Source organism: Diceros bicornis, chromosome 26, assembly GCF_020826845.1.
Source record: "Diceros bicornis minor isolate mBicDic1 chromosome 26, mDicBic1.mat.cur, whole genome shotgun sequence".
Lineage (NCBI taxonomy): Eukaryota > Metazoa > Chordata > Mammalia > Perissodactyla > Rhinocerotidae > Diceros > Diceros bicornis.
This window is the reverse complement of record NC_080765.1, coordinates 14,874,760-14,894,621: the sequence shown is the minus strand read 5'-3', so window position 1 is coordinate 14,894,621 and position 19,862 is coordinate 14,874,760. Positions and strand designations below refer to the sequence as shown.

The following is a 19,862-nucleotide window of genomic DNA, read 5'->3' as shown; positions in this document are numbered from 1 at the left end:
AACAGCACATATTATATGGCACCACTTCTAATAAGAGGAAGCAAAAACAATACATTTGTAGACGCATTTGCTTGCACATGCATTACATCTCTCCAGAAGGATAAACTGGAAACTGTTAACACAGGTTGTCGACAGGGAGAAAAATCATGATGCTGGGAGGACAGAGGTAGAAAGCAGGCTCTTCATCATATGTTCTATGGCGCCATTAGGATTCTGAATTATGCAAATATGTTATCTATTCAAAATAGAAAATTTTAATTCTTAAATAAGCAAGTAAGGGGGAATGTTGTCTAGAAATCACTCTAAAGAAGAAATTTGAGGCCGGCCCGGTGGCGCAAGTGGTTAAGTGTGCGCGCTGGCTTCGGCGGCCCGGGGTTCACTGGCTTAATCCTGGGCACGCACTGACGCGTTGCTTGTCAGGCCATGCTGTGGTGGCGTCCCATATAAAGTAGAAGAAGATGGGCACAGATGTTAGCTCAGGGCCATCTTCCTCAGCAAAAAGGACGGGATCGGCATCGGATGTTAGCTCAGGGCTGATCTGCCTCACAAAAAATAAATAAATAAATAAAAAATAAAGGATTTAAAGAAGAAACTTATTGTTCTTTATAATCCTACTGGAGAGGCCAGATTGGTCTACGTAGGGAATTCCTCTGACAGGTTTTAAACAATGAACTTTTGACTATTTACAGTGGAGGCTGGAGTTGAGGAGAAGATCTGCGAACGCACTGGTTCTCAACATACTCCTCACTAATGACCCCCTATCTTCTCCTATGATCCCCATCTTTAAAAACATTTCATCTACCAAATAAATGGCATTATGACTGTTATAATAATACACTTGCCCATCCATATTCATCAGTGACTGATATAATTTGCAGACAGAGCTTTTGATCTGCATGAAATAACTGGTTTATCACAATGAGATGATGTGATTCTAGGCAAAATCAAAGAAAATGGACAATGTTGTTAGCTCATATTAGTAGCTGAAAATATGAAGTACTTTAAAATACTGACAAGTGATTCACATCCCCCATTACTATCTGCATAGACCCCTAAGGGCCTGGGAAAAGTTAATATATAACATTGAAAGGGAAACTGGCTCTAGGTCCAACCACCAATTGACAGGAAATACAGAGGACAGAGGATCATGTCATACAGCACCACAGGGATGCATTCAACAAACTGCAGACTGGAAAGTTCTATAGAATAAACAATGTCATTTCTTCATTAAATACATTTCAAGGAAAAAAGATTCAAACAGACTTAAAAGACTATAAAAGTCTTCTCAACCACTTGCAATGTCTAGACCTTATCTGGCTCTTGATTCAAATAAATTTTTAAAAATAAAATAAAAATCTATTGACACTTATGAGACAACTGTCAGTGTCAACACTGACAAAGTATTTGATATTAAGGGATTACACTGTTAATTATTTTTAGGTGTGATGCTATACTTAACACTCTTTTCAGTCCTTATATTTTTAGACATGTACTGAAATATTTATGAATGAAATCAATTTTCTTATTATTTGCTCCAAATTTCCTGAGGGAGAACATGGGGGAAATGCGTAAAACAAGATCGTCATGAGCTGACGATGGTGGAAGCTGGTGATGGCCCATTGGGTGCATTATCCTATTCCATCCACTTCTGCGTATGTCTACAATCATTCCTAACAAAAGGTAAAAAGAAACGTCATTTGGCATCCTACAGCCAATAAAGACTTCAATACTAAGGGTAAAAGGATTCTGATATGAAATTCAGTGAAAAAAGGCAGAAAACAAAATATACACTGTGATCAAAATTCTATAAACAGACATTTGCATACAAATGAGGGAAGAGGGAAAAAAATGAAAAGAAAGATTTGTCCAGTATGTATTTCTGGGTAATTTCCCTTTATTTTAAGAAATGTTTCATATTGTCCTCATAATATTGATTGACTAGTGTCTATTTCTGAAAATATCATAAATCATTTCTAACATTTTATAATCCAATTACAAATATCTGGAATAAAGCCTCCATCTTAAGACTTTCATTGAATTTTTTCCCCAGACCACATTCTAGGCACTGTAGAGTGTCTCAGGCTATCTCAAGCGAGGAAAGAAAGGTCATCACTCTGGGGCCAAAAAATAACATCCCTACTTATCAGCAAATGACCTTTACCAAACAGCCTGAAAATAATCTAGTCCAGATAGTTCCAAACAATGTGCCTTTCAAGACTCCATCTATGTTGTTGTTACGGTTTGCTTTATGCCATCAGATTCTTGAAAATCAGAGGGAGCTTCCTCAGCGAATCACAGCAGAAAAAGCCAAGGGGAGAGCCTCAATCTTCTCTTTTCGGCTCCTGTGAAATCCAAACTGAGAATCTCTGTTGAGTCTCAACCCCCAAACTTTCGTCCCATCCTTAGCTTTAGAGGACAGCAGTGTGAATCCATGGCCACAGGCGGCAGGTGAAATCTGAAAAAGAGTTCCCATAAAGCATTCACTGATCTGGGACGTCCAGTTTTTCCAGCAATAAATGGCAGCTTGTTTACTCATTCCAAGAACACACACTATTAACACAGCAACCAACACTTATGGAATGTTTGCTACATGCTAAGTGTTTGAGATGCACTATCTCATTTCATCTTCACACTCACCCAAGGATCTAGGTATCAGATCCTCCCCATTCACCAAGACACAGTCTCACAAAGCAGTCAAGTTGAACATTACCTTAGTTTGAATCTTGGCAACACCAGAGGGTCTACAGCTGGTAGACCCTGACCAGCTGTGTGACCTGACACAGACTGCTTCACCTCTCTGTGACTGTTTCCCTCTATGTGAACTGGAGTTCAGAATAATATCTCTCTTATTGGGTTGCTGTCAGGACTAAATGAGTTAATAGAGCTAAATCCCCTACAGTGAATAGTACCTGACTTAACGTGTAAGAGCGACAGTATGTACTCACTATCATTACTGGTGGTAGTAAGAAGAGTAGTCGATGGAGGAGAAAATCGAGGTTCCTAGAGATTAAGTAACTTGCCTAATACAGTCACGCGGCTAAGAAGTGGAGGCTGTCTGATTCCAGAATGCACCCTCTTGACCCTGATGCTGCACCGTGACATTCTCAAAGCCCTGCCATGAAGAAGCATTCATACCACAGCCACAGCGACAGTGACACATTCACAGCCAAGTGACTCTGTTGGGTGTTTCACCCAAACACGATGTGATGTTATCAATCCTCACTTTCACGGGCCACGTAAGGAAACTGAGGATTCGGTAGGGCTGAAGCCAAAGGCAGCCTGGCTTTAGAATTGGCTCCTTCCCCAAAAAACCCAGAGTGAGCACCTTCCCGGGTGGCCTGGGATAGTCCTAGCTTACACCTGATGTCCCAACGTTCACTCTTGAACAAACTGGATGACAAATTCTATGGTCATCCAAAGGATGCCCGACTGTCTCTTGGCTATTTACAGTTCATCACAGGCCTCTGTAGTCAGTCTCAGAGACTATATATAAACCTAATCCTTAGGAAAAGCCAGCTGACCAATAACGAGCAAATGTGAAGAATTTTCTTGGCGGGGGTGCCGGCCCTGTGGACTAGTTCCCAGTGGGTGAGTTCGGCGCGCTCTGCTAGGGCGGCCTGGGTTCGGTTCCAGGATGCAAACGTATACCACTTGTTGGTGGCCAGGCTGGGGCTGCGACCCACATACAAAATAGAGGATGATTGGCACATGTGTTAGCTCAGGGTGACACTTCCTCAGCAAAAAAATAAGATTTTTTTTTTAATTGCAGCAAGGCCTGAAGAAAGCTAGCTAAATATTTCCTTTAAACTTGACTTGTTGGTGACTTGTTTAATCAAGTCATCCCAAAGTGACATATCCCTCCTTTTGCCCTGTGATATTTTCTCTCCTCACATTCACAGGGAACATATACACATGCACCCTTGTGTGAGTCAAAAAGCTCAGTTCCCTGGCCTTCGGGAATGGCTTCAGCTCCACAGAAACGACCCACTGGGGAGGCAGGAGCCAGCCCCTGACCACACGGCAGGAAACATAGAAAAGAAGCGAGTCCACAGAGGATGCCCAGCACTCTATGCTTTCTCTCATTGCTTGTGGTAGCTGTTGATTCAACACTCAACAAATACTTGGTGAGCACCTACTGTGTTATTAAATCTGCTAGTATGAGAAAAGGCTTCGAACAACACCTGACACAGAGTCAGCATTCAGTAATGTGTGTTATAATAATGTGCCAGGAGAGCACTTCCAACTACGGTGGAGTGAAGAGGTTAGCGAAGCTCTCACCAAAAAAGAACTACAAAAATGGACAAAATTATTTTAAAAACACCACTTCACCGTCTGATAAATCAATAAAACACAAATAAACTGAGGAATTATTCACAGAAGACTGCAAGAACTACAGGTAAGAACAGCTGCAGTCTCCAGACTTCCTGTCTTATGCTGTTCATCCCCCCCAGCTCAGTTAGCACAGAAGTTTGAACAGGGCAGGGCTGGCCATGAAAACCTTCAGCTTTGTTGCCAGAAAGCACAGACTTACATTGGATGCTGAAACTGGAGGGTGCAAACTCAGGCCCAGCGGCAAACTAGTAGGAAACAAACAGGGAAAATGCACAACTTGACGAGCCTGATTGCAATCCTGATTGGGGCAAGAGGAGAGGCAGACCAGCCAGCAATTTGATGGGAAGATCCTAGAAAAGAGAGAGCCACAGAAGGCTCTGCACACACCCACACCAACTGGGAAACAGCACGAATGGACAGATGAGATCTGAGCACCAGTGGAAAGCAAAGATGAGGAGACTGGAAAAGAGGCTGAATTTTGATGAGGTCCCAACCTACCCACAGAACCAAAGGTAGAGGGTAGAAACCTTACAAGCTCAAAGTGTTTGAGCACAACCTCTGCCCAAATCATTGCCCGACCACAAAGGTATGCAGATGGGGGGAAACCCTCAGGAAGTCAGGCTAAAAAAACAAGAGAGAGGGGGACAAAACAGAAATCGAGCAAAGATGTCAGTGGCCACGCACAGCAGAGGAGACTGAGGCTATAGATCAAGTCCATAAAAATTAAAAAAAAAAAAGAATTTCAGCATGAAAAATACCAGAATCCAAAGTTGTTATAATATATCATGAAAAATTCCAGTTTTTAACAACAACAAAAAATACAATAATTAAGAAAGAGTGACATATACTGGGGGGGATAACAACAGAAACTGACACACAGTGGACCCAGATGTTAGATTTATCAAAGATTTCAATGAAGTGTTGTTCAAAGACTATTTTAAGACCATGTTAAAAACCATAATGAATACATGATGACAATGACTTGACAAATACGGACGCTGAATACAGAAATACAAACACAAAAATCCTAAATGGAAATTCTAAAGTTGTAAAGTAAAATAACAAAATAAAGAATTCACTATATAGGCTCAACAGCAGATTTGAGATGGCAGAAGAAAGAATCAGTGAACTTGAAGAAATACCAATAGAGGGCTGGCCCCGTGGCTTAGTGGTTAAGTGCGCGCGCTCCGCTGCTGGCGGCCCGGTTTCAGATCACGGCGCGCACCAACGCACCGTTTCTCCGGCCATGCTGAGGCCATGTCCCACATACAGCAACTAGAAGGATGTGCAGCTATGACATACAACAATCTACTGGGGTTTCGGGGGAAAATAAATAAATAAATAAATAAATAAAAGTCTTTAAAAAAAAAAAAAGAAATACCAATAGAAAGTATTCATTCTGAAAAATAGAACAAAAAAAAAGACTGAAAAAGAAAACGAATGGTGCTGCAGAGACCTGTGGCACATCAAGTGTATTAACACTCAGGAAATGGGAGTCTCAGAAGGGCAAGAGAGAAAGAAAGTAGAACAAAACACTTATAGAAAGAATGGCAGAAAACCTACCAAATTTTATGAAAAACATAAATCTACAGATCAAAGATGCTCAACAAAACACAGTTAAACTGTTAAAAAAGAAACTCTGGAAAGCATCCAAAGAAAATGGACTCATCAGGTACAAGGCAACAACAATCAGATTCATGGCTCACTTCTCATCAGAAACTATGGAGACCAGAAACGAATAGAATGACATATTCAAAGTCTGAAAGAAAAACTGTCAACCAAGCATTAATTCTATATCCAGCAAAATTACATTTTTAAAAAAATTGAAGATGGAATAAAGACATTACCAAACAAAGACTGACAGAATTCACTGATGGCAGACGTGTCTGAACAAGAACTAAAGAAGTCCTTCAGGCTGACAGGAAATGACAGCAGATGGTCAGTAACAATCACAAGAAGAAATGAAGAACATCAGTCAAAGTAATTATAAAGGTAAATATAAAACACTGCACAAACATATTTTGTCTATCTTCATCCCTTAAGAGATTTAAAGGACAATCGCACAAAATCATAATTATAAATTGCTTTGCTGGGCTTCAAATGTATAAAGATGTGGTATATATCACAACAACCACACAAACGAGAGAGGAGGAAATGCAGCAATGTTGGAACAAAGTTGCCTTAGTTTCCTCAGGATTAGGTCACTAAAAACCAGAAGTAGATTATGATGAATTAAGACACATATTTTAATCCCAAGAGCAACTACTAAACAAACAAACAAACAAAATATACTAAAGGACCCAACAAAGGAATTTAAAAGGTCCGCTAGAAAAATACCTATCAACCACAAAAGAGGGCCTCAAAGGAAGAGCAGAGAGATAAAAATGACATAAAGAAACAAAGAGCAAAATGTCAGATGTGATCCGACCACATCAGTAACTACATTCAAAGGACATGGACTAAGCAACGTCAGTGAAAATAGTGGAGCAACAAAAACACGGGGAAACTGTCAGAATCCACTTTTCAAAACTCTGACAAAGAACCAAGGACTTCAAGCAATCTGGGGGAGGTTTACTCCAGGAAAGCAGCTGACTCGCAGTCAGAACAGCAAGCTTGGTGGCATTTTAATCTGACCTATTGCCATCCACCTCTCCTCAGCTCTGCAGGAGCCCTCAACACCAACAGCTCACAATTTCAGTGGAAATCAGCAGTCTGGCAGCCACCTGGGGAGGCAGAAAAGGATTGGAACAACTGCAAAGCCCCACTCCCAGAGAACTCGCATTTGATCTGCATGGTGATTCCCTGCAAGACCCCATTAACAAGGCTCTATTTTTCTGACCTGATGCAGATATCACCCAGAGCAAACAGCCTTTCCTCCTGGGATGTTTGTTGAAAACAATGAGAGGCTAATGAGGAACACTGAAGCTGCCTGGGTGGTGCATAATAGTAGGAACAAACAATAGATTAACCCAGAAACTATCAACCAACTTGACCTGACATCTCTTGAACACTCCACCCAAACAACAGCAGAATATACATCCTTTTAGAACACACAGGGAACATTCTCCAGGACAGACCATATGCTAGGCGAAAAAAGAAAGTCTCAATACATTTAAAAGGACTGAAATTAAAGCATGTTCTCTAACCACAACAGAATGAAATTGGAAATCAAACAATGAAGAAATTAGGAAAACCATAAATATTTGGAAATTAAACACTTCTCAATAACTCCAGGGTCAAAGAAGAAATTCCAAAGAAAACTGAAAACTACTTGAAGGGGAATGAAGACAGAAGAAATACAACATATCAGAATTTATGGGCTGCAGCTAAATAGTGCCTAGAGACAAACTCATAATTTGAGCTTTAAACTGAAGTTTAAAGCTTGTAATGTAGCTTCCAATACCTACATTACAAAAGAAAAAAGACCTCAACAATAGCCAAACCCTCCACCCTAAGAAACTAGAAGAGCAAACTAAACCCAAAGCAAGCATTAAAGGAAATAGTAAAAATTGAACTATAAATCAATGAAACAGAAAATAGAAAATCAATAGTGAAAACGAATTCAACCAAAATTTGGTTCTCTCAAAACATTAATAAAGTTGCCAAATCTTCAGCTACACTGACCAAGGAAAAAAGAGAAAATGCAAATTACCAAAATCGGGAACTAAAGAGAGAAGATCACTACCAACCTACAGAACTGTGGGAGATCATAAGTGAAGACTACAAACAACTTTATGCCAACAAATTAGATAACAAACAAGGAAAGAACACATTTCTGGAAAGACATAAATTACCCAAACTGACTCAAGAAGAGACAGAAAATTTTAATATACCTATAACAAGCTTAAAAAAATTAAATTAGTAATAAAACAAACTCTTGTTACCAAGGAAAGTCCAGACCCAGATGACTTACTTCACTGGTAAATTAACCCAACATTTACCTAAGGAATAACACCAATTCTTCACAATCTTTTCCAGAAACTCATTCTGTGAGGCCAGGAATATCCTGATACCAAAACCAGTCAACGACATCACAAGAAAAAAATCCTCAATAAGACGTTAGCAAAACCAACCCAGTCGAAAAAGGATTATTGTCCAAGAACAAGAGGAATTTCTCCCAGGAATGCAAGCTGGTTTAACATCCAACAATCAACTAACGTAATATATCCTATTCATAGAATAAAGGACAACCATCACATGATCACCTCAACAGATATACAAAAAACATTTCACAGAATCTAGTCCCTCTTCAGGATTTTAAAAAAGGAAAAGAAACTCCACACAAGGTAGGACAAGAAGGGAACTTCCTCAACTTCATAAAAGGCATCTGTGAAAACCTTACAGCTCGTATCACCCACAATGGTCAAAGACTGAAGGCTGTCTCCCTAAGATTAGGAACAGAACACGGACAGCACTTCAATTCAACACTGTACTGAAGGCTCTACCCAGTGCAATTAGGCAAGAGAAAGAAACAAGGGCATCCAAATTGGAAATGAAGACGTGAAACTGTCTTGATTCACAGACAACCAGACAACACGATACTGTATGTAGAAAATTCTAAGGAATACACAACAACATATAGAACTAATATACAAGTTCAGCAAAGTCAAAAGACAGACGGTCAATATGCAAAAACCAAAGGTATTTCTATACACTAGAACGCTCAAGGAACGCTCCAAGAATTAAGTTGAGAATACAATCTATTCAAAATCCATCAAAAAGAATAAAATGCTTAGGAATAACTGAAACAAAAGAAATGCAAGACTTGTATACTGAAAACTACAAAACATACTTGTGAGAAATTAAAGACCTACTTAAATGAGACATTTCACGTTCATGGATTGGAAAACTCAAGAATTTCTAGAGGGCATTTGAGCGCAAATCAATCTACAAATTCAACATAATCCCTACCAAAATCCCAGCAAGTACTTCTGCAAAAACTGACAAGCTAATCCTAACATTTACGTGGAAAATCAAAAGACTCAGAATAGAAAAAGCAATTTTTAAAAACAAGAACAAGCTGGAGGACTTACATTTCCCAATTTCAAAATCTATTATAAAGCTACAGTAATCAAAAGAGCATAATTTTAGCATACGGATAGACATATAGATCAACGGAACAGACTGACAGTTCAGAAATAAGCCCTTACTCTTTACAGGCAACTGATTTTGACAAAGGTGCCAAAACAATTCAATAAGGAAAGGATAGTCTTTCAACTAATGATCCTAGGACAATGGGATATCCACATGCAAAAAGACCCCTACCCCACACCATACACAAATACCAGCTCAAATGGCTGGTTCATAGACCTAAACAGAACTAAAACTATGAAGCTCCAAAAAGAACACCTAGGAAAATTATCTTTGTGATCTTGGGTTAGGCAAAGACTTTTTACACATACCAAAAACACAATCCACAGCAGAAAAAGTGATCAACTGAATTTCATTAAAATTTAAACATTTAAAAAAAAAGACACTTAAGAAAATCAAAAGCAAAGCCGTGGACTGGCAGAAAATATCTGCACGTACCATGTATATGAAAAAGGACTTCTATCCAGCACACACAAATAACTCTTACAAGTCAATGTTAAGAAAAAACAACCCAACTTGTCATTCCTCTGGAGCTTCAATTCCCTGTTTCTCTTGATCTCCCCTTTTCAAGATCGCTTGTTACCCTTGACAGACACGTCAGAAGCCAAACTGGTCCAATCTGCTGCTTTTTCATCCCGCATCGAGATTCCCACAAGCATCCCCAACAAGAACCTATCCTAAGCACCTCGTTTTGCTCTTCTGACTGTTGGCTCCGAAAGAAGACGCCCGCAGGTCGCCCTCTGCTGCCATCTTTTCAAACCTGAGTCAAGGCAGACGCCTCCTGTGCAAACACCCTAGTGTGTGCGGACCCCCGCTCTTCCTCGCTCATCCCTGTACCTGCTCCAGTTAACGCTTCCTTTCCCACTGGTCCACCGACTCCAGCCGGACCGCAGGGTCCTGGAGCTTGGCAGCCGGCTGTCCTAACGTCAGAACTTCCGGGGCCGACCGCTGGAGTGTGGAACCCACTGTACGTCCCCCTACCAGCTGTGGGGCCTGGGGCCTGTCCCTTGACCTCTCTGAGCCTCCCTCTGCTCCCTGTGGGGACAACGCCGACCCCCGGGGAAGGTGCGGATGCCACGGGCCGCCACAACCCCGCCGTTTCCGCGCCTCCATCAAGGCGGGCAGCGCCCCTGCCGCCTCCCCCTCCCGGGCCTGCGGCGGCTCGAGGGGCGCCCTACCGGACTCTCACCCCCCAGCGTCGCAGCTTCTCCAAGAGGCCGAGGGCCCGGGGAGCGGCTCTGCCAGTAGCTGGGCAGCACGTAGGGGGGCCGCCGTGCGCCCCGAGAAGCTGCAGCCCCGCACGAGCAGGCGGTCGGCGCGGGCCGCGCGCTCGCCCACCTACCGGCCCACGGGCGCGCCCCCGGCCTCCGCCGCCTCCTGCCGGCTCCGCGAGCACACGGCCGCCGTCCAGAACCCTCGCCCCTGACCTGGGCAGCCCAGCAGGGAACCCGGAGGGGCCATCACCGCCGGCGCCAGCCCCGCTTCACTTCCCCAGGCCACCGGGCGAGGCCAACTTGTGTGACCCTTGACCGCACGCCCCGGTGAATGCGCCCGCCGCCAGGTTTCCTATTGGCTGAAGGCAGAGGCGCTGAGGGCCCCCAGTGGCGCAGCCAGGGGGGGTGGCTGGGCTGGGCGGAGCCGGGGACCTGCGATCCTCAGGGTGGTGGTTGGGACCCAGGTCCTGGCCCTGCCACCTGGTGCGCGACCTTCCTCCGAGCTCCAGCTCCGCCTGAGCGCCGTCCCCTCCCCGCGCAGCGCACGTTTCCCGAGCATCTGCCCCGCTCCTCCGGGCGCAGGGCGCTTTCCTGTCGCGAGGCCCTTTGCTTCTTGGCCTCAGCCTGGGAAACCCTGGAGGGGTGGCGCCCTCCACGCATCTCCAGGTAAGTCCTTCCCCCTGCCCTGTGTACTCCCTTTGCCACTGTCCATCGTCATCTCTTCCCTGGCCTGGTCGTGGCCGTTCCCCGCCCCCATCAGCTACTAGGCCACTCAGTCCCTGCTCCAGCCACAGTGAGCTAGAGGGTAGCTCTTCCTATTGGCATTCGCTGCCAAAACCCCTGCAGGCATGCCCCGCTGTCTTCCACAGCGCATCCTCCTCCCTGGCTCACCTCCCTCCTCAGCGCTTCATTCCACTTGAGCAGAGGGCTCCACTTGTGCCTTCTGATCCCAGCGCTGTTTCAGGCCTCCCTACTTTGCACGCATTGCCTCCAATGCCCTTCAGATGTCTGGCAAACTCCTAGTCATCGTCTAAGATCCAGCTCAAGCACCTCCTTTGAACTTCTGTGAAGGCAAGAACTTCAGTTCCTTCAGGTTGTCCTCACCAATGTTGTCCTCCTCCAGGTTGGCAGGCAGCCAGGAACAAGGGGTGCCCTTGTGAATGAATGACCAGGAGTCTGGGGCCCTGGGTTCTAGTCCTGATTCTGCTGCTGACTAGTTGTCTCCCTTTTCTGGATCTCCCGTCTGAAATGAGGGGACGGCTTAAAACAAAAGTCAATACATGAAATGCATTTTTGTAAATGAATGAGGTGTTTTGACTTTATGACTTGTAGGATGTCTTGCAGCCGGTTATGATCCCTGATGGGCATTCCCAAATACTAGCCCCAAATGCTGAGGGCCAACGCCCTCTGTCTTCCCTCCCTTGCTTCCTTCTCTCTCTTTCTCTTGATATTGCTTGATCGCTGGAAGTAATCCAGTTTTAATCTACTCCCAACACCAGTTCAGATTACTTTGTTGTCCCGGAGTGTGCCTTGAATCCAGTCTGAAATGTGTTTTTACTGTTTCCTGGTGAAATGTGGTTGATGTTTTACTGTTCTGTGGGGCTGTTTTGCAGAGAGTGATCAGGGAAAACTGATAAGATCCAGGAGACTGCTCCTCGAAGGCCTCCACTTGCAGGAAACGTATAATTAACCAAAGCTATGAAATCAGTAGTCGGCTGGGCTATGAGATCTATCATCTGTTTGCACTGAGGTCGTGCTTCCCTTGGACTGCTCCGAATCAGTGAGTGAGGCAGGGATAGACACTCAGGCAGACCTGTTCCTGGGAGGCATGGACTCCTCTGCTGATCTGCTTGTGCTCAAGGACTCCCCAGTGGCATTCCTAAGCCTTCCTTAGACTATACAGCAGTGTAGGACACTTGGACCCATCCTTCCCTCTATCCCCCCCTCATTTAGAGTCAGACTTGCATCATAGCCTGATGGCTCTCCCACTTTCCCAGGCTCCCCCACCCCATTTTCTGTTACAGAAGCATTTCCCCTCATAAAATCCTTGCCCGTTTAATCCTGTCTTGGTGTCCACCTCTCAGAGGACATTTGAGCCAAGGCATGAAGAAATGAAGAGTGAGCCATTTAGACATCCTGGGTAGAGGTTCTAGGCAGAGGCTACCTCAAGTACAGAGGCCCAGAGGTGAGAGACTTCTTGGGTGTGTGTGCTGCAAACCAGCCCAAATACCACCAGCTAACCCAAACTAGTCCTGCCCAACTTTTAGGTTGCTTTTGGTAGCGAGGAGAGCCAGCAAAACTTTGCCTTGGTAATGGTTAGCTAAGCCCCACAACCTCATTACCAGGGTATAATGCAAGCGAGTCTCACGTGAAATGTTGTCACACAAGCAGACGTTTACTTAAAAATATTCCTTAGGAATCAGGGAATGAAAGAACTCGTAAATCCTATTCTGTAAGCTCAGCAAAGCCTCAGCTCTCTGTCCTTTTAGATGAACCTACCAGCCACATGCTTGCAAGATTTCTTAAGGCAAATAGAACATTCCAGAAACAGAATTTTTGTTTCCTTTTTCACAGCAGTTGGCATTAGGCTCAATAGAGCTGCTTAGAGATCAAACCTCAGACAGACCTGTTCCTGTGAGGCATGGACCTGGTTCTGCAACCTCCTCTTTTCACTCAAAATTACATTGGAGATACTTTTGTAACAATTTACTTGGACCTATGCCTTCTTTTTCACTGTTGCATGTTAGTATGAGTAAACGACGTCTCCTTTGACCGTTCTTCTTTTGGTGCACATTTGGGTTGTTTCCAGTTTTTGCTAGTACAGTATTATGATGAACATTCTTGCGCATGTTTCCTTCTGCACCTTTGTGCGGCTATCTCCTGGGTAGATACTGATAAACAGAACTGTTGGCTTGTAGAAAATGCTCACTTAACAATTTTTAATAGATATTTTCAATGTGTTCTCCAAAAGTTGTGCTTCACTCCTATATGAGTGGAGTCATTTTTCTGTATATGCAATCCCTGAAACAAACTGTAAATGTTTGTCAACCTGATACCTAAAGCACACCTTTTTGTTGATTTCTTTTGTATTTCTGTCATCCCTAGGAAGGGTGAACACTTTATGTTTACTGGCATTTCATATTTCCTCCACTGGGAATTGTTTGGCTATTCGTATCCTTGGCCACATTTCTACTGGGTGGTTTGTCTCTTATTAATTTCTTGAGTTCTTGATATATTCTGCTTAGAAACACTAGGTTATGTGTTGATACGTTTTCTCCGGTCTTTTTACCTAATCGAAGCGGCCTTTGTCTTACAAAGTTGTATTTTGATGTCATCAGTTTTATTAATCTTAACCATTAGAGCTTTTGCTTTCTGAGTCTTGTTTAGGAAGACTGTTATCCAAGATAGAAAGATGTTCTATAATATTTGTGAACACTTCATCTACTACTTGTATTTTTTATATTTAGATTTGGAGTTGATTTTTATGAGTGATATGAGACCAGATTGTGTATTTATTGATATCTTGTCAAATGAATATCCGATTATCCCAAAAACTTCATTGGCTGTTGACAGACTTTATTAACAGATACAGTGATTGGTTATGTTAAATCCTGATAGATCAAGTAGTTCATGGAGTATAAAATGACTGTAGGATTTAGCAATATGGTGGTCACTTGTAGCCTTGGGAAAACAGTCATAGTGGAGTGGTAGATGTTCATGGGAATGGGTTCAAGAGAGAGGGAGAGAAATTAGAGATAGTGAGCATACACAACTCTTCTTGATGTCAATAAATTGTTCTTTTAAACCAATCAGAATGTGTGTATTTTGACACTTTTCACAAATGGTTCAAAACATTGAAATCTTCCCGTAGCGGATTTGAAAGCAGATTAGAAAACTGTTTCCATGTTTAAGTTGTCAAGTCTGAGAGCTTTATACTCTCCCGGTTTTTGGCAACAAAGCAAAATCAATTCTTATTCTTCGCTAATTTTGTATTTCTGAATTCACCTACTCACTAAAATGTATAGGTCAATCCAAAACCAATCCTCCCTATGCTTTGCCTGGTGATTGCTGGACATGTGCAGGGTAGCAAAACATTTGAGTTGCCTGAGGCACACGTTTCCAGCTGAGGTAGAATAAAGTGACACTCTTGTTTTAATTCTCACGTCAACAAATGTCCTTTACCTAATCTATGGAATGCTACGTTTGTCACCTTTTGTGCTTCTTGTTGGTGATTTTGCTCTTTAGAATGGCCCTCAAACGTAGTGCTGAAGTGTTGTGTAGTGTTCCTAAGCACAAGAAGCCTGTGATGGGTCTTATGTAGAAAATGCTCGTGTTAGATGAGCTTCCTTCAGGCATGAGTGATAGATAGTGCTGTTGGCCGAGAGTTCAACTAATGAATCAACAATCTATATGAAATAAGGTGTCTTTCAAGAGACACACATAAGACAAGGTTGTGCATGGAGAGATTCCCAAACATGTCACGACCAGAGGCTGCAGAAACCTCACCTTGTCCTTCCTCTGGGAGCACTGGTTCACTCTCGCTCATGCAGTGTCAGCGAAGAATTGACAGAACATAACTCTTCCAAATAAGGAGGATCAATGGTAACACGATGGAGATATTTTCAAACCTCTCTTTTAAAAACGATATCTACAAAGCAGATACTTTCTCAACTAACTGTTGAATTGTTCTCTTTACTTTGAAAGGACAGAGTTTTAACAGCATCCACTAGGACGCATATCTTTGATGGCCACTTTCAAGAAAAATCCCAGCAAATTTGGGACAATTGTCTTTTTGTGAAAGAAAATGTGTACAGAATACATATATTAACTTCAAGACAGTAGTTACCTCTGGGGAGGAAAGAGAGAGGAAGGAGAATGGTGCCTTCCATTGTGTCTGTAATATTTCTTAAAAAATAACATCAATAAGGTGTGCTCTGTTAGTAGTTGCTCTTGGGATTAAAATATGTGTCTTAATTTACCTCAATCTACTTTAGGTTAATAGTGACCTAATCCTGAGGAAACTAACTTTGTTCCAACATTACTCCATTTCCTCCTCTCTCCTTTGTGTGGTTGTTGTGATATATATCACATCTTTATACATTTGAAGCCCAAGAAAGCAATTTATGATTATTATTTTGTGCAATTGTCCTTTAAATCTCTTAAGGGATGAAGATAGTCAAAATATATGTGTGCAGTGTTTTATATTTACCTTTATAATTACTTTCACTGATGTTCTTCATTTCTTTTTGTGATTGTTAGTGACCACCTGCTGTAATTTCTCTTCAGCCTGAAGGACTTCTTAAGACAGATCTGTAGAGTGGCTTCTGTCAGTCTTTGGTTGGGAATGTCTTTACTCCATCCTCAATTTTTTTTTAAGTATGTTTTTGTTGGATATAGAATTAATGGTTGGTTGATAATTTCTGTCTTTCAGCACTTTCAATATGTCATTCTACTGGTTTCTGGTCTCCATAGTTTCTGATGAGAAGTGAGCCGTTAATTTGCTTGTCATTGCCTTGTACTTGATGAGTCCATTTTCTTTTGATGCTTTCCAGATTTTGTTTTTAACAGTTTAACTGTGTTTTGTTGAGCAACTTTGATCTTTTGATTTATGTTTTTCATAAAATTTGGTACTTTTTCTAACATTATTTCTATAAGTCTTTTTTCCTACTTTCTTCTCTCTTGCCCTTCTGGGATTCCCATTTCATAAATGTGAATCCACTTGATGTTGTGTCACAAGTCTCTGCGGCACTGTTCATTTTCCTTTTCAATCTTTTTTTTCTGTTCTTCAGAATGAATAATTTCTATTGATATTTCTTCAAGTTCACTGATTCTTTCTTCTCCTATCTCAAATCTGCTGTTGAGCCTATATAGTAAATTCTTTATTTTGTTATTTTATTTTACTTTACACTTTTAGAATTTCTATTTGGGATTTTTATATTTTTATTTCTGTATTTAGCGTCCATATTTGTCAAGTCATTGTCATCATATTTTCATATGGTTTTTTAACATGATTTTAAAATAGTCTTTGAAGAATAGTTAAAAAGTCTCTGATAAATCTAACATCTGGGTCCACTTCGTCTCAGTTTCTGTTGGCTGGCTTTTTTCCCCACAGTATATGTCTCACTTTCTTATTTCTTGTATTTTTTTTTTGTTAGAAACTGGAATTATTGATGATATAACAACTTTTGATTGTGGTATTATTCCCCGTGAGGGTTTTGTTTGTTTGTTTGTTTGTTCAACTTTTTTGGGCTTAATCTATAGCCTCAGCCTCCTGTGCTGTGCGTGGCCACTGATGTCTTTGCTCAGGTTTCCTTTTTGTCTCCGTCCCTCTTATTTTTTTAGCCTGGCTTCTGGAGGGTTGCCTGCTGTCTGCATACCTTTGTGGTTAGGGAATGCTTTTGGCAGAGGTGGTGCTCAAATACCTTGAGCTTCTTAGGTTTCTACACGCTACCTTTGGTTCTGTGGGTAGGTTGGGACCACATCAAAGTTCAGCCTGTTCTCCCATCTCCTCATCTTTACTTTCAGTTGGTTCTCAGGTCTCCTCTGTCCATTGTGCAGTTTCTCAGTCAGCCATGGATGTGGGCAGAGCCTTCTGTCACTCTCTCCTTTCTAGGATCTTCCCATCAAATTTCTGGCTGGTCTGCCTCTCCTCTTGCCCCAATCAGGATTGCAATCAGGCTCGTCGAGTTGTGCCTTTTACTTGTTTGTTTCCTACTAGTTTGCTGATGGGCCTGAGTTTGCACCCTCCAGTTTCAGCATCCAATGTAAGTCTGTGCTTTCTGGCAACAAAGCTGAAGGTTTTCATGGCCAGCCCTGCCCTGTTCAAACTTCTGTGCTAACTGAGCTGGGGTGGACGGAACAGCACAAGACAGGAAGTCTGAAGACTCCAGCTGTTCTTACCTGTAGTTCTTGCAGTCTTCTGTGAATAATTCCTCAGTTTATTTGTGTTTTATTGATTTATCAGGCGGTGAAGTGGTGTTTTTTAAATAATTTTGTCCATTTTTGTAGTTCTTTTTTGGTGAGAGCTTCGCTAACCTCTTCACTCCACCGTAGTTGGAAGTGCTCTCCTGGCACATTATTATAACACACATTACTGAATGCTGACTCTGTGTCAGGTGTTGTTCGAAGCCTTTTCTCATACTAGCAGATTTAATAACACAGTAGGTGCTCACCAAGTATTTGTTGAGTGTTGAATCAACAGCTACCACAAGCAATGAGAGAAAGCATAGAGTGCTGGGCATCCTCTGTGGACTCGCTTCTTTTCTATGTTTCCTGCCGTGTGGTCAGGGGCTGGCTCCTGCCTCCCCAGTGGGTCATTTCTGTGGAGCTGGAGCCATTGCCGAAGGCCAGGGAACTGAGCTTTTTGACTCACACAAGGGTGCATGTGTATATGTTCCCTGTGAATGTGAGGAGAGAAAATATCACAGGGCAAAAGGAGGGATATGTCACTTTGGGATGACTTGATAAAACAAGTCACTAACAAGTCAAGTTTAAAGGAAATATTTAGCTAGCTTTCTTCCAGAAATGCTGGAATTAAAAAAAAAATTATTTACCTTTGTTTTTTGCTGAGGAAGAGTCACCCTAAGCTAACACATGTGCCAGTCTTCCTCTATTTCCTATGTGGGTCGCCACCCCAGCATGACCACTGACAAGTGGTGTAGGTCTGCGCCAGAGAACTGAACCCAGGCCACCAAAGCAGAGCACACCAAACTTAACCACTGGGAAGTAGACCACTGGACCGCCCCCCGCCCCCCCAATTCTTCATCTTTGTTCACTATTAGTGGTCTGCTGGTGTTTTCCTCAGGAGTAGATTTACGTGTAGTCTCTGAGATTGACTCCGGAGGCCTGTGATGAACTGTAAACAGCTAAGAGAGAATGGGGGCTCATACGGGTGACCATAGAATTTGTCGTCCAGTTTGTTCGATTGTGAACGTTGGGACATCAGGTGTAAACTAGGCCTATCCCAGGCCACACGGGAAGGTGCTCACTCTGGGTTTTATGCGAAGGGGGTTGATTCTAAAGCCAGGCTGCCTTTGATTGGCTTCAGGCCCACCTAATTCTCAGTTTCCTCACGCGGCCAGTGAAGGTGAGGATTGATAACGTCACATGTCGGTGAAACACCCCACAAAGCCGCTGGGCTGTGAATGCGTCACCTTCCCTGTAGCTGTGGTATGAATGCTTCTTCATGGCAGGGGTTTGAGAGTGTCACAGTGCAGCATCAGGCTCACGAGTGTGCATTCTGGAACCAGACAGCCTCCACTTATTCACTGTGTGACTGTGTCGGGAAAGTTATTTAATCTCTAGGAGCCTCGATTTTCTCCTCTACCGGATACTCCTCCTGCTACCACCAGTAATGATAGTGAGTATACTCCGTCACTCTTACACGTTAAGTCAGGTTCTATTCACTGTAGGGGCTTTAGCTCTATTAACTCATCTAGTCCTCACAACAACCCAATAAGAGAGATATTATTCTTAGCTCCAGTTCACATAGAGGGAAACAGACACAGAGAGGTCAAGCAGTGCATCTCAGGTCGCACAGCTGGTCAGAGTCTACCAGCTGTAGACCCCATGGTCTTTCCAAGATTCAAACTAAGGTAATCTTCAATTTAACTGCTCTGTGAGACTGTCTTCGTGAACGGGGAGGATCTGATATCTAGATCCCTGGGTGAGTGTGAAGATGAAATGGGACAGTACATCTCAAACACTTAGCACATAGGAAACGTTCCTTAAGTGTTTGCTGCTGTGTTAATAGTGTGTGTTCTTGGAGTGGGTGAACAAGCTGCCATTTGTTGCTGGAAAAACTGGACGTCCCAGGTCAGTGAATGCTTTATGGGAACTCTTTTTCAGATTTCACCTGCCGCCTGTGGCCATGGATTCACACTGCTGTCCTCTAAAACCAAGGATGGGACGAAAGTTTGGGGGATGGGACTCAACAGAGATTCCCAGCTTGGCTTTCACAGGAGCCGGGAAGAGAAAAGGGAAGTCTCCCCTTGGCTTTCTCTGCTGTGATTGGCTGAGGAAGCTCCCTCTCACTTTCAAGAATCTGATGACATAAACCAAACCATAACAACAACAAGGATGGAGTCTTGAAAGGCATGTTGTTTGAAACCATCTGGGCTAGATTATTTTTCAGCCTGTTTGGTAAAGGTCATTTGCTGATAAGCAGGGATGTCATTTTTTGGCCACAGAGTGATGACCTTTCTTTCCTCACTTGAGATAGCCTGA

The 19,862-nt window shown here is 42.7% G+C and overlaps 1 long non-coding RNA gene across 1 annotated transcript; it reads right to left on the bottom strand.

The window, feature by feature from the left end:
- Positions 1 to 1,538: 1,538 nt before the first annotated feature.
- LOC131422328 (uncharacterized) lies at positions 1,539 to 10,853 on the bottom strand. Its single transcript, XR_009224071.1, has 3 exons — positions 10,766 to 10,853; positions 2,239 to 2,455; positions 1,539 to 1,670 (listed from the first exon to the last, which is right to left on the bottom strand). It is a non-coding gene; the product is annotated as an uncharacterized LOC131422328 (long non-coding RNA).
- Positions 10,854 to 19,862: the final 9,009 nt, after the last annotated feature.